The sequence below is a fragment of the Rhinolophus sinicus genome, linkage group LG07, assembly GCF_036562045.2.
Source record: "Rhinolophus sinicus isolate RSC01 linkage group LG07, ASM3656204v1, whole genome shotgun sequence".
NCBI classification, from domain to species: Eukaryota; Metazoa; Chordata; class Mammalia; order Chiroptera; family Rhinolophidae; genus Rhinolophus; species Rhinolophus sinicus.
The window spans coordinates 40,629,333-40,644,854 of record NC_133757.1 but is presented as its reverse complement, the minus strand read 5'-3'; positions in this window follow the sequence as shown (position 1 = coordinate 40,644,854).

Sequence of the window (15,522 nt, the reverse complement as noted above, 5' to 3'; positions counted from 1 at the left end):
TAGTGGGCTCTGCCTGGGTCTCCCATCCCTGCACCACAGGCTAGAAACTCTCTCAAGACAGCAAACTGGAACAATAAAAGGGTTTGCCCTGTTGGATTCCCATCTCTTAAGGATCTCTGTTTTAAGTTGCCCGATGTTCAGTGTTTTGAAACTGTTGTTTCATATATTTTGTTTTATTATTTTTGATGATTGTTTTAGGTGAGAGGATAAATTCAGCACCTGTTACTCCAAGCTTCCAAGCAGAAGTCCCGTGCCATTCTAGATTTTATTTTTAAATTTCCAGTATGATTTTTCTCCTTAACCCAAAGTTATTTAGTAGTGTGTTTTTAAAATTTGCAAATATGCATCTTAGATTCAATTGCATGTTAGATTTGATTAAATAAGGTTTCTAGATTTCAGTTTTGCTTTTATATAATATGATAACCTCTTTTAACTGGCAAGTTTTTTCCATTTATATTTATTGTAATTATTAATATATATGGATTTATTCTATAATTATAGTTTATTATTTCAATATGTACTACATTTCCAGTGCTTATTTTAATCCTCTCTTATCATATATATATTGCCATTTTGGCATGCTTTTACATCCATTAATATCTAGAATATTAAATTTGGGTATTTATGGGTATCCGTTCTCTCTCTCTTTCTCTCTCTCTCTCTCTCTTGCTCTCGCTCTTGCTCTCTTTCTCTTTTCTCTCTCTCTGCAGACATTATGGTGGGCAGAATAATGGCCTCCCAATGATGTCCACATCCTAATCCCTGGAACCTGTGAATATGTTACTATACATGGCAAAAAAAAAAAAAGAAAAAAAAAAGAAAAAAGACTTTGTGATTAAAGTTAAAGACCTTGAGCTGGGGAGAGGACCCTGGATTATCAGATGTGCCCAATCTAATCAACTGTCCTTAACAAAGGCCCTTAAAAGTGGAAGACAGAGTCAGAGACTCAGACTCAAATGAAAATATGACCACCTGGAAAAATGGTTAGAGAGATGCAAGGTTGCTGACTTTGAAGATGGAGGAAGAGGGCCATGAACCAAGGAATGCAACAGCAACCTCTGGAACCTGGAAAAAACAAGGAGCCTCCAGAAGGAATTCAGGCCTGCTGACGACTTGATTTCATCATAATGAAACTTGTGTTGAGTTTTTAACCTACAGAACAGTGAGGTAATTAATTTGTGTTTTCTTAATCCACTACCTTTGTGCTAACTTGTTATAGCAGCAATAGAAAACCAATACAGATATTTTAAAGTAAACACAAATCTTTACCAAATATTTGAAGACCTTTATATCTCGCATACTTTTTAGACTTATTTCCTTTTATTTATACTTTATTTAAACTGTTCTCAGGGTGGGTCTTTGTGTGGTAAAATTTCTGAGGCATTATACCCCTGAGAATATTTTTACCATGCCCTTGTATTTCAGCTGTATAAAACATTCTATGTTCTGAATATTTTTCCTTTTTAAGAAAAATCATATTTAGGACATACAAATGGCCAATAGACATATGAAAAAATGCTCAACATCACTAATCATCAGAGAAATGCAAGTAAAAACCACAATGAGATATCACCTCACCCCAGTTAGAATAGCTATCATCAACAAGACAAATGGTAACAAGTGTTGGAGAGGCTGTGGAGAAAAAGGAACCCTCATACACTGTTGGTGGGAATGCAGACTGTTGCAGCCACTATGGAAGACAGTGTGGAGGTTCCTCAAAAACTTAAGGATAGAATTACCGTATGACTCAGCAGTCCCTCTCCTGGGTATCTACCCCAAAAAATCTGAAAACATTTATCCATAAAGACACATGTTCATTGCAACTTTATTTACAGTGGCCAAGACATGGAAACAACCAAAATGTCATTCGATAGATGAATGGATAAAGAAGTTGTGGTATATATAAACAATGGAATACTATTCGGCAGTAAGAAAAGACGAAATAGTATCATTTGTGACAACATGGATGGATCTTGAGATTATAACGTTAAGCGAAATAAGTTAGACAGAAAAAGTAGAGAACCATATGATTTCACTGATATGTGGTATATATAACTGAAAACAGCAAAAGAACAAGACAAACAAATGAAGAAACTAAACCTCATAGACATAGACAATAGTTTAGTGGTTACCAGAGGGTAAGGGGGGCAGGGGGTTGTAGAAGAGGGTATACAGGGTCAAACATATGGTGATAGAAGGAGAACTGACTCTGAGTGGTGAACACATAATGTGAGATATAGATGATGTATTACAGAATTGTACACCTGAAATCTATGTAACTTTACTAACAATTGTCACCCCAGTAAACTTTAATTTAAAAAAAAATTACTCCTTTTGTAAGATTTTAGAATTTCCTTTTGATTTGATATTTTAAAATTTCTCTCAGGAGGTCCAGGTGAAGTATTTTTTTCTTCTTTCTTATTTTTGGGGCTTTTGTAGGTTTTTTGATTCTAGGTCTTTCATCTTTCTTTGATTTGAAGATTTTATCTCCATTATTTCTTCATATATTTACCTGCCCCCCCATTTCTATTTTTTCCTATTTCAGTGACTCTTTTAACCTAGATGTTAGCAACTATACTTCTTTCCTATTACCTAGTTTTGTTTTTATACTTTCTTTCCCTTTTTTTCTCTCCTCCCTTTGCTGAGAATTCCTCAAACTGATCTTCCAGTATGTTAATTTTCCCAGCTGAATAATCTTAACATTTATTTCATTTATTATGTGTTATTTATCCCATCTATTGTATTTCCCATAACATTTTTTTCCACTTGTTTTTTTAAATAATTTTTTAATACCGATAATATTGTTTTCCTTTTCTCTTTTAGTATATGTTTTAGGCTTATTTTAAATTCTTTGTTTGTTGTTCTAACACTGCTTCTGAGAAAATCTGTACAAACATGTTACTTTTCTTTCTAAATAAGTGTCTAGTTATTTTAGATTGTGAGTTCATATTCTCCTGGAAGTATTACCTGCTTCATATGCTGATTGTTAGATACACGGAATAAGCCCTAGGGTAGATAGACTCAGGGACCAAAAAATCACAATTAATTATTTCTCCCTCCATGAACTGCAGGATGAAGCTGCTTTCAAGAAAAGTACTCCTTAAATAGAATCCATGGAATTGTAACAGCTATATACGATGTCAGAGGGGTAGTAGATTGGGGAAGGGGGGTTATCACTTTGTGAGGGGTGTAAATATCTATTACATTGTTTTGTACACCTGAAACTAATAAAATAAAAGAAAAGAAAAAAAAAAGTACTCCTTAGACTGTGTAACTGAGTCCAGGGAGTGTCAAAGCGGAGGGCGAGGGCCGGGGGAGGGGGAGAGAAGCACTGGTGAGGACATGTCAGTATCCAGCTGTTTGCTTTTTACCTGCACGGCTCTTTTGGGCTGCCCTCTGTTTCAGCCTTCTCCTTCAGTCTCCTTGTGACTTCTAGTTGTTTAATTTAAGATGACAAGAATGCAAACTATGTGAGCCAGGAGACAGAGACTGTTTATCTCTGAATCCACTGGGACAGGACAGAGTCTAGTCTATGGTAAGCGTCCATTAAATAATTTTGTACTGAAACAGTGATAAATTAGATGAGAGTGGCACAAAAATGGTATTTACATATTGATACAAACACATATACGCCACTTAACACGATTGAAGCTAGAAGCTAAAGCTACATAGGTTTGGGGGAAAAAACAACTTTGAGTTCATTAAGTTAATTTACAGATACAAATTATTTGATTTGTTATTCATACACATGGAAAAGTCACACCAAAAGTATTTATTTGCTATACATACATAATTTTAGGTGACTTCTATGAGGCATTCAATATTGTAGGCAAAATTTTTTCTTTTGAAACTCTGTTTTAAGAGATACATCTTTCCCAACAAAAGCCTTTCTGTGGTTAATCATTTCCTCTGAGCATTGGTTTCTGCTTCCCAGTATCCTTCACTGGCTGATTTCTTTCTCTCCATCATGGTTCCCATGGTTTAATCCTGGGCACCTTCTTTTCACTCTATCCTCTTTCCTTGTGTGGTCTTATTGAACCTTAAGGTTACAGCTACCACCTATGCAATGGGGATGACTAAATGCATATTTGCAATCCTCACCTCTCTTCTGAGCTCTAGGCTTGCTACTTAGTGGGCATTTCCACCTGGAGTCCCCACAGGCATCTAATCTCAAATAGCTTCCTCCACCAAATATAGTCTTTCCATTCTCTCCCATTCTAGAACATTTCAATGTGAATCTTGACTGATGATTTTCTTCCCCAGCCACAATTAATTTGGCATGTACATTCTACATTTTCCTTTATTTTCACTGTTACCTCCTTAGTTTATGGGCTCTCATCAATTCTTAAGGCTTTCTTTAAGTAATTGCATAGTTGGTTAACTTCTCTCCAGTATCTCCTCAATCTCCATAGCCATGTTATTACTTTCCTTATAATTATTTAGTAGATTTTCATCACAGAGATAATAAAACCTAAACCTATTAGCGTACTATTCCACTTTCTTCGCAATACAGCCTTAGTCCATTTGATCTATCACATCTCCTGATATCCCCAGTGCTTTATTCTGTGCTCCAGTAGATTCAAACAACTTGTGATTTTTTAAACACATCATATTGCATCCTCTCTACGTGGAATAGCTACTTGCTTTATCTACACTTTGTTGAATGAGGAGGGTCAGCAATGTTCCAGATAAGAAGGGGAGAAATATTTCAAGTTTAGCTGGTAGAAATGGAAGCAATGTATTCAGTAATTTCAAGAGAAAATGAAGGTCAGCGAGAACATGAGACAGAGCAGTTTTACAGAGAGTGAGGCAAAACAAGGAAAGGAAATAAAACTATTAGTTAAAATTTCATTGTCCATTATCCACTTCTGATTGACCTGGCAATGGGATCGTCATTTTATGGTAATTATACCACAATGAAAAACCTATATGCAAATAAAATAAACAGTAATAGGTATCTTGGACTAGTTAGCATTCCTTGGAAGAAAATCAGGGGATGATTTGGGGAAGGGTCTATGCTGTAAATAAATAATGAAGTCATGGAAGAGAAGAAAGTAGTTTATGTAAACGCAGGATTAACTTCATCCTATGCTTGGGAGAGTGTTCTGGTGCCATGCACCTGTGTTTTCCCCACTGTTTTTGGTCAGAGTCAGTGTAAACGAATAAAGTATGTGGTTATAAATGTCCTTAATAGTCTATTCACATGTTTCTGTTTGGAAGGAAACTCAGAAATCAAGAACCTGGTCTGGGGAAATGGTAGACACTCACTGCCGACCATGGGTTTTGAACAATCTAGGCAGCTTGCTCATTGACTTGCTCTTTCTGTCCTTGCCATTACTAAATCAGAAGGTGGCAGTGACTGAACTGAGTTTTAAAGGATGAGTAAGAATGAGGCTGACAGTAAGGAGTAAGGAGAAGGAAGGTAAACCGAGCAACACTTTTAACAACAGGAGCTTGGTATCAAGGCAAACCCATTTACCATTCTGAAAAAAGACATCTCTGACAAGAATCCTAATAATTTATATGTGGCCAAAAATTTAAAGTAGCCAGGAGAATGGAGATTTAGAAATTGTGGGCAAAGAAAAGCGTGTGTGTGTGTGTGTGTGTTCACACGCACACACACAGGCAAGGTTGTGTGAGTATGCAAGATCAGAGAAAAAGAAACAGTTACGTTTAGTAGAAAACTAAATCTTATTTCAGATCATATCTTTGTTTTCTGACATTCTTAACAGTAATTGCAATAATTATGACTGGGCCAGTCCCCTTTGCATTGGCTTAGGCACACGAATTCCTTTCACTCACTCCTTGTGCAGTCAGAGTAATTTCCTCATTATAACTCATTACTCAGTAAACCAGAAAAAATTTAACAAGCTTCGAAGTATGTGTATTTTTTTATACAGAGGGAATTTTGTGATTTTATCAGACCAAATAAATATATGACCAAGTATATTCATAACATTTCTTCTTTCTAATTTTGAAAACTTCCTTAAAAACAAAGAAATATGTGGGCTCATCCTTCATGGTCTCCAGAGGCCCAGGGGCCAAAGCAAAATTTCTCCAAGTGCTCCAAGAAGTGACTAGGAGGGGATCCAGGGAAAAAATGTCCTGAAAGAAGGCTGAGTCAAATCATCCAGTTAAAAAAAAGCCAAAAAAAACCCAATAAAAACCTACAATTGCTCTAGTTTCAATTTATGAAATTCATGAAAACCATACCCCATTTTTTTTTTATCTCAACCACTCTGCTTGTGAAGTGAAGAAATAAGTGGAGGAATTAATTAGAGATTAATTAAATTTCAGACAATTTAAATGAAAGGGTTCAACAAAAATAAAACAAACTTAGAAATGTTACCCAACTCTAATTAGAAGAGCAGTAAAAGTCAACAGAATAATCCTATAAACTTACATTTTACCTGCAAATTTTACATCATCACTACTAATTAAGTGGACCAAAAAAAGGGGGGGAGGATTATATTTTGTATGAGCAATTTGGGGAAAAGATCTCAGAGATTGGTAAAATCAGATTTTTATTTCTTCTGTACCTTTAGTGAACTGAATTCAAAACTCTCTTAACTGAACACCTGGTAGCCTTGGGCAATTCTGAATAGGAAGTAGATAGATATTTATGTTTAATACACGGTGCATTTTTGGCACATATTAAGTGGAAAATATTAGCCTCTTGGATTTCTGAATACACAAAGTCATGGAGAATTTCATTACAGGGCTTCTTTCATAATGAATAGGTTTTACTTTCACTAGTTAAACAATACATGGTGCTGGTGATTCAGGATGGGTGTAATTTGTGTTTGACATTCAGAGTGGTTGGCTGAATAGTACATTTCTCATCCCAAAGCTATATGTATCCTTAGTACCATCCCCTGCCATGCTGGCATTGCTGATGTGAAGACAGTCATTGCCCACACACCAGGGAAGAGCTGAGAGAAGGGAACTGGATTTTTGGGCACCAAGGTCCTCTAGAGGGAGAAGATTGATGTTGTCTGTCTACTCTTTTACTTGATTTTCTCTTCTGTGAATCTAGCCATCAGTCTTTACCTCGGTTCTGTCACCACTAACCACTTATAATTGCTCTCAATCACTTTATTTTTTTTTTATTTTATTTATTTATTTATTTTTTTTTTTAATTAGTTTCAGGTGCACAAGACAAAGCAAAACTTAGACATTTATCATTTATATCCCTCACACTGTGTGAACCCCCCTCCCCCCATCCACTATCCCTCTGTACGTTCCCAAAACCTCTCACCTTCCCCTTATCCCCACCCCCCCGCCCCTCTAGCAACCCTCTGTTTTTCCTCCATGTTTCCAAAACTGTTTCTGATTAGTTCATTCACTTATTCTTTTCTTTAGATTCCGCATATAAGTGAGATCATATGGTATTTGTCTTTCTCTTTCTGACTTATTTCACTTAACATAATGTTCTCTAGGTCCATCCATGTTGTTGCAAATGGTAAGATTTCTTTCTTCTTTATGGCTGCGTAATACTCCATTGTATAAATGTACCACAGTTTCTTAATCCAGTCATCTACTGATGGGCATTTCGGTTGTTTCCAGGTCTTGGCTATTGTATAGAGTGCTGCAATAAACATAGGAGTGCATAAAGATTTTTGAATTGGAGTTTTGGATTTCTCCGGATAGATACCTAGGAGTGGGATTGCTGGATCATAAGGTAGTTCCATTTTCAGATTTTTGAGATATCTCCAAACTGTTTTCCATAGTGGCTGCACCAATCTGCATTCCCACCAACAGTGCACCAGCGTTCCCTTTTCTCCGCATCCACGCCAGCACTTGTTGTTTGTTGATTTATTGATGATAGCCATCCTGACTGGGGTGAGGTGGTATCTCATTGTGGTTTTTATTTGCATTTCTCTAATGGTTAGTGAGGTTGAACATTTCTTCATATGTCTGTTTGCCATCTGTGTGTCCTTTTTAGAAAAATGTCTCTTCATGTCCTCTGCCCATTTTTTAATTGGGTTGTTTGTTTTTTTGGAGTTGAGTTGAGTGAGGTTTTTATAAATTTGTGATATTAACCCCTTATCAGATATATCATTGGCAAATATCTTTTCCCAATCAGTAGGATCCCTTTTTGTTTTATTGATGGTTTCCTTTGCTGTGAAAAAGCTTTTTAGTTTGATGTAATCCCACATGTTTATTTTTTAATGTCTGCGAAGTTTCTTCCTATATTTTCTTCTAGGAATTTTATGGTTTCAGATCTTACATTTAAATCTTTAAGCCATTTTGAATTTATTTTTGTATGTGGTGTAAGGAGGTGATCCAGCTTCATCTTTTTGCATGTGTCTGTCCAAGTTTCCCAGCACCATTTATTGAATAGACTGTCTTTACCCCACCGTACATTCTTGCTTCCATTGTCATAGATTAAATGGCCATATAGGCATGGATTTATTTCTGGACTCTCTATTCTGTTCCATTGATCTATGGGTCTGTTTTTATGCCAGTACCATGCTGTTTTGATTACTGTAGCCTTGTAGTATAATTTGAAGTCAGGTATTGTTATACCTCCCACTTTGTTCTTATTTCTCAAGATTGTTGAAGATATCCGGGGTCTTTTGTTATCCCATATAAATTTTAGGATTATATGTTCTATTTCTGTGAAAAATGTCGTTGGTAGTTTGATAGGAATTGCGTTGAATATATATATTGCCTTAGGCAGTATGGACATTTTAACTATATTAATTCTTCCTATCCATGAACATGGTATGTGTTTCCATCTATTTGTATCTTCTTTCATTTCTTTCTTCAGTGTCTTATAATTTTCTGAGTACAGATCTTTTACTTCTTTGGTTAAATTTATTCCCAGGTATTTTATAGTCTTTGGAGCAATTGTAAATGGAATTGCTTTTTAATTTCTCCTTCTGATGTTTTATTATTGGTATATACAAATGCAACTGATTTCTGAATATTAATTTTGTATCCTGCTACTTTACTAAATTCATCTATCAGCTCTAATAGTTTCTTGGTGGAGTCTTTAGGGTTCTCTAAATATAGTATCATATCATCTGCATATAATGACAGTTTTACTTCCTCCTTACCGATTTGGATGCCTTTTATTTCTTTTTCTTGTCTGATTGCTGTGGCTAGAACTTCCAGCACTATGTTGAATAGAAGTGGAGAAAGTGGGCAGCCTTGCCTTGTTCCTGATTTTAATTCTTTTTCTGTAAAATTCACCTGTAAAGCCATCTGGTCCAGGGCTTTTGTTTGTTGGGAGATTGTTGATTACTGATTCAATTTCCTTGGTGGTAATCAGTCTATTCAGGTTTTCTGTCTCCTCTTGAGTTAGCCTTGGGAGGTTGTATGCATCTAGGAAATTGTCCATTTCTTCCAGGTTGTCAAATTTGTTGGCATACAGTTGCTCATAGTAATTTCTTAGGATTTTTCTAAGAACCAACTCTTGGATTCATTGATCTTTTGTATTGTTTTTCTGGTTTCTATTTCATTTATTTCCGCTCTGATCTTTATTATCTCCTTCCTTGTACTCCCTTTGGGCTTATTTTGTTGTTCTTTTTCCAGATCCCTTAAGTGTGAAGATAAACTGTTGATTAGTGATGTTTCTTGTTTCTTTAGGTAGGCCTGCAGTGCTATGAACTTCCCTCTTAGGACTCCTGTCGTAGCAACCCTTAGATTTTGGGTCGTTGTATTTTCATTTTCGTTTGTCTCGAGATATCTTTTGATTTCTTCCTTGATCTCCTGTTTGACCCATTCATTATTTAGTAACATATTATTCAGCCTCCATGAATTTGTGTGTCTTCCAGTCTTTTTCCTGTAGTTCATTTCTAATTTCATAGCACTGTGGTCAGAGAAGACAATTGGTATGATTTCAATTTTCTTAAATTTATCCAGACTTGCTTTGTGGCCTAACATATGGTCTATCTTGGAGAATGTTCCATGTGCGCTTGAGAAGAACGTGTATTCTGCAGCATTGGGGTGGAATGCTCTGAAAATATCGGTTAAATCCAAGTGGTCCAATGTGTCATTTAAGGCTGTTGTTTCCGTATTGATTTTCTGTCTGGAAGACCTGTCCCTTGTTGTCAGAGGTGTGTTGAAGTCCCCTACTATGATAGTGTTACTGTTGATCTCCATCTTTATGTCAGTCAATATCTGTTTTATATATTTAGGTGCTCCTATGTTGGGTGCATAGATGTTTACTAGGTCCTCTTGTCGAATTGATCCCTTTATTATTATATAGTGTCCATCTTTGTCTTTTAATATTTTCTTCATTTTAAAGTCTATTTTCTCAGAGATAAGTATTGCAACTCCAGCTTTTTTCTCATTTCCATTTGCATGGAATATCTTACTCCAACCCTTCACTTTTAGCCTGTGTGTGTCTTTTGATCTGAGGTGAGTCTCTTGCATACAGCATATACAAGGGTCTTGCTTTCTTATCCATTCAGCCACCCTATGTCTCTTGATTGGAGCATTTAAACCATTTACATTTAAAGTGATTATTGATAAGTATATAGTTATTGCCATTTTTAAATTTGTGGATAGATTGTTTTCATCTTTCTTCTATTTACAGAAGTCCTTTTAGTATTTCTTGCAATGCTGGCCTGGTGGTAATGAATTCCTTTAGCTTATTCTTTTCTGGGAAGCTCTTTATCTCCCCGTCAATTTTAAATGATAGCCTTGCTGGATAAAGCAACCTAGGTTGTAGGCCTTTGTTTTCCATCACTTTGAGTATCTCCTGCCACTCCCTCCTGGCCTTCAATGTTTCTGCAGAAAAGTCATTTGATAGTCTTATGGGAGTTCCTTGTATGTAACCCTCTGTCTTTCTCTTGCTGCTTTTAGGATTCTCTCTTTGTCTTTAATCTTTGCCATTTTAACTATAATGTGTCTTGGAGTGGACCTGTTTGGGTTTATCCTGGTTGGAACTCTCTGCACTTCCTGGACTTGTATGTTGGTTTCCTTCATCAGGTTAGGGAAATTTTCAGACATTATTACTTCAAATATGTTCTCAATCCCTTGTTTCTTCTCTTCACCTTCTGGTATTCCTATGATGATGTTGTTGCGCTTGATGTTATCCCATAGGTCTCTTAAACCATCTTCATTGTTTTTTATTCTTTTTCTTTCTGTTGTTCTGTTTGGGTGATCTCTGCTAACTTGTCTTCTAAGTCGCTGATTCGATCCTCTGCTTCATCTAACCTGCTGTTAATTCCTTCAAGTGAGTTCTTTATTTCTAACTGTGTTCTTTAGTTCTAACTGGTTGTTCGTTATGATTTCTACATCCTTCTTGATGTCCTCTCTAAGTTCCTTAAACATTCTTATCATCAGTATTCTGAACTCTGTCTCTGACAGTTTGGTTACCTCTGCTTCATTTAGTTCCATTTCTGAAGGTTTCTTCTGTTCTTTTATTTGGGATATGTTTCTTTGTTTCCTCATTCTGGCTGACTCTCTGTGTTTGCTTGATGTATTAGGTAGATGCCCTGGAGTTCTTAGTTCTTGCTGGATTAGTATATAATAAATGTCCTTTATATTTGACTTGCACTGTGACTCTTGTGTTGTGTATATTGTCCTGTTAAAGAAGATCCTTAATTGCTTTTCACTTGTGAGTAGGTGGAGTTAGCTCCTAGGCTGACTAGTTGTGAGACTTGGCTTTGCCCACGCAGGGTATTCTGCTGCGTGAGGGTTGACCGCTTAGATGTGGTTTGCCCTTTGGCCTCTATGTGCCTGTAAAGAATCCCCTCTGAGTGTGTCACTTGTAGGTCAAACCCGGTAGTACTCTGGCTTGGTCTGGAGTTGGCCGCTGGGTATGTTGAATCTTGTGCCTCTTAAGCTGGGCACTGCAAGAAATCCCTGCGCGAGTCTCTTCGCTGTTCTGCGTGATGAGCAGAGAGTCCTTTGATGGGTTATAAGCTTCCCGTTTCTGATAAGATCCGACAGAGAACTCAAAAAGTGCGCCCCGCTGCCGCCATTCCTATGACGTCACTCAGTTCTGGAGGCTGGAAGTTTGAGAACAGGTTGCTAGCAAGATCCCGTGAGGGCCGGTCAGGCTCAAAGACTTCTTTTATCCTCAATCACTTTAACTAAAAGGTGCAACGTTCGCTGCCTGCAAACATGAAGTTTTCGTGAGGAAGGTAGATACCTAATTTGTGACTGAGATGGGGGCTGTCAGGACACCCTACGCTAGAGCAGCGTTTCCAGCATCACTATTGACATTTGGAGGCAGATAATTCTTGTGGAGGGCTGTCCTGTGCACTGTAGGATGTTCAGAGCACCCCTGGCCTCTACTCATTAAATGCCAGTGGCAACACTGCAGACTGTGACAATTAAAAATGTTTCCAGGCATTGCCAATGTGCCCTGGGAAACAAATAGCCCCTGTTGAGAAGCACTGCCCTAGGTCCATGTTCCATCAGGTATAAGGAGGAATTTCTGCTTCTGTCAAGCTTGAAGAGTGCTATATGAGTATCTTATCTCTCTCCATATTTTATTACTACACCTTGACTGCAGAGAACGGAATCCTCTCTCACTGCACTTCACACCACATGACTAAAGGGAACTAAAGCCAGCCTCCAACAGGGGGCTCCTAAATTGTGTTTTCATCAGATTTCTACTGGCGTCACCCAGTAAGCTGTCAGTTTCTCTTGTAATGATTTTGCAGCTGAGAATCCATCTTTCTTTCCTTACTCTTTTGTTCAAAGACAGAACATTAAATTTTTTTTTTCAGGTCTCTGGGTTACTGTGAAGGAAGACATCTTTTCCTACATATTGTTGATGCTGTAAGGAGAGGGAATTGTAGGAAGGAGAGAGGAAAGCAAGATCAGTTAAAATGCAATGGCAATATTCCAGATGAGAGATGGCGGCCTTTGAATAAGGCCTGGCCACTGGACTCAAACTAGCGAGGTGAAGTCGGTCACGTCAGCTCGCTAAGCCCTTATTTCCTCACCCATAACAAGTGGATAATAACATCCGTCTTGGAGATTTGCTTTGGGGGATTAAATGGGGTGAAACACAGTGCCTAGCACATACAAAGTGACATTCTACAAAGCCAAACGATAAGGAGTTGGCACTCGAGATCAGGAGTCAGCTAACTATGGCTCATTCAGTCCAGCGCTTACTTCTGTTAATACATTTTATTGGTACATAGCCATGCCCATTATTTAGATATGCTTGCTTTCACGGAGCAACAGCAAAGTTGAGTAGTTATTAACAGAAACAGTATGGCCCGTGAAACTGAAAATGTTTACTCTCTGTCCCTTTATAAAGTGTGCTGACCTCTGATTTAGGTTGCAATGAAGAGGAGGAGGAATGTAAGGGAGATGAACTGTGCCCACCTGGGATGCAGTGCATTCAGGGAAATATTAATGGCATGTCATGTACTGTATTTTTCAAGTGCTCTGCAAAAGAGAAGGGCCTGTTTGTAAAGAGGTGATTAATAACAGGAGACATTTGAAATACATTTGAAATGTTATCGTCACATAAACCAACCAATAATATCATGTAACATTTATATAGCGTCTCTCTATTTCCATTGTATTCATGAATAATATTGTTAAAGCAATCCACTCTATGTTGTACATTCAGTGTAAGAGAGAATGAGTAATGGAAAAGACATATATCAATAAATTGGAAGAGCCATAAATAAAATACAGCATTCAGCCAGGCAGTCAACAAATATTAATTTAGCATCAAACATGTGCTAGGTCCAGTGCGAGGTGCTGGGACATACAGTGGTAAACACGACAGTCACCGTCCCTGCTTTCAGGGCACTCTGAGTTTAATGTTTCCTTGTGGGGAAGAACTGTAGGCCTGTGGGTATCTTTGTGTGAATAAAGAAAGACCTTCTTCTTCTTTAAGACTCTTTATCTCCATCTGCAGGGAACATTAAAAAACATATTCATTTTCTTGGGGCCTGAATTGCCATCGGCCAAAAAATTTAATACAAATATTCAACTCTACTGTAACAGTGAAGTGAGTGGTGCTCAGGGATGGCACCCTTTTGCAGTATGGAAACTTGCTTATTAGTTATATGTGCGAGCACCTGAGTTACATGTTCCAAAGAGAAAGCAAAGGTAATGTAAAGAAGGGAGAACACTGGGCTGAAGATTATGAAGACTGTTTCTCTAGTTATCACATTTACTAAGTCAGTGGTCCCTAATTATGGTTATATCAACATCCTCAGAGTGTCCCAAGAATTCCATATGGCTCTCTAAAACTTTCCATGTGAAATTTGAGCAAGCTGTATATCGTACTTGAAAGACTGGACAAGGGGAAGAGTGTGGTGAAATAAAATGATCAATTATAGAATATCCAGTGACCAGAAATGTTTGATACTCTCTGAGGGTCCATTTCGAGGCAGTTGGGGAATGGTGTTGGTGCGTTTCCATTGTCATTGAATCTAATTTATTTATTTATTGTGTGGTGTGAATTTAAAAACTCCGATTTGAAGTTCAAGGTCCTATATCGCATAGTGGTATACAATTAGAGTTTCTAGGTGCAGAAGACCCACATAAGACCGTTAGAAACAGCTTTATAAAACACAAAGACTGACCTAGGCAACTCCACTGGAGCTGGGAGCAAAGCGTGCAACAACTAGCAGGTCAAAGAGCTTCATGATTATTTTTCCCTGTGTTCAGGACAAAGATGAAAACGTACATGAATGAAGAGAGCCTGGTTCTGGTTTACCAGAATCAGAATGGGAGACAGTAAAGGAAGCGAGAGGGACTAAGCGGAGTATGTGAGGAGGAAGAAAATATTTTAATTGAAAGTCTGTTCCCCTTTATTTTCCCAAATCTTGTCTTAAGGTGACACTTTCTTATATTCATCTTCACCTGTGTCTTAGATGCCATGCTAATGAACATAACAAACTGTCTCTCTTCTTTTATTTCCTAAGCACCCTCAGCTAGAATCTACACACTGGGAATTCAGGCAAGGGTAACAAGGAATGCCTGTGGCCTTATTAATATGTGACTGAAAGTTACCAGTTTAGTTCCTGTTGCTAATTAGTTACTTCTGCTTTATGCTAACTTTTCATATGTAGTTTTGAGGTTGATAGTACTACTATTCATATAATCATCACTTTATGGTATTGAAATCCCAGACTAAAGTGAGTAAGAGGAACTGATGAAAAGTTGTTATACTCAAAATGTGGAGATAAAGTAGACTGTACCATACTGATCTTTTCTGTAACTTTACTATGAAGTTTATTATTGCTATGAAGTTCATTATTATTATAAAGTTTATTATCACATTTCATAAACTACTTTGTGACTGGATTTTTAAAATCAATAATTAGTTGAGTCATTACAGTGTTTTTCATTCCATAACACATATCAGAATAATCTCTATTTCCTTTCCAATGTTTAAGACATTTAAGGAATTAAGTAATGGAAGCAGACACTAAAATAAGTTATTTAACCATATTCTACAAGGGATTGCAAAACTTACTCAAAAAATACACATTATACTCTCATTCCAGTTGACCTTGATAAAAATATTGCCAAACCATCATCTTTATTGTATAATACTTAGAAGTATGAGATTCTACCCAGTTGAGA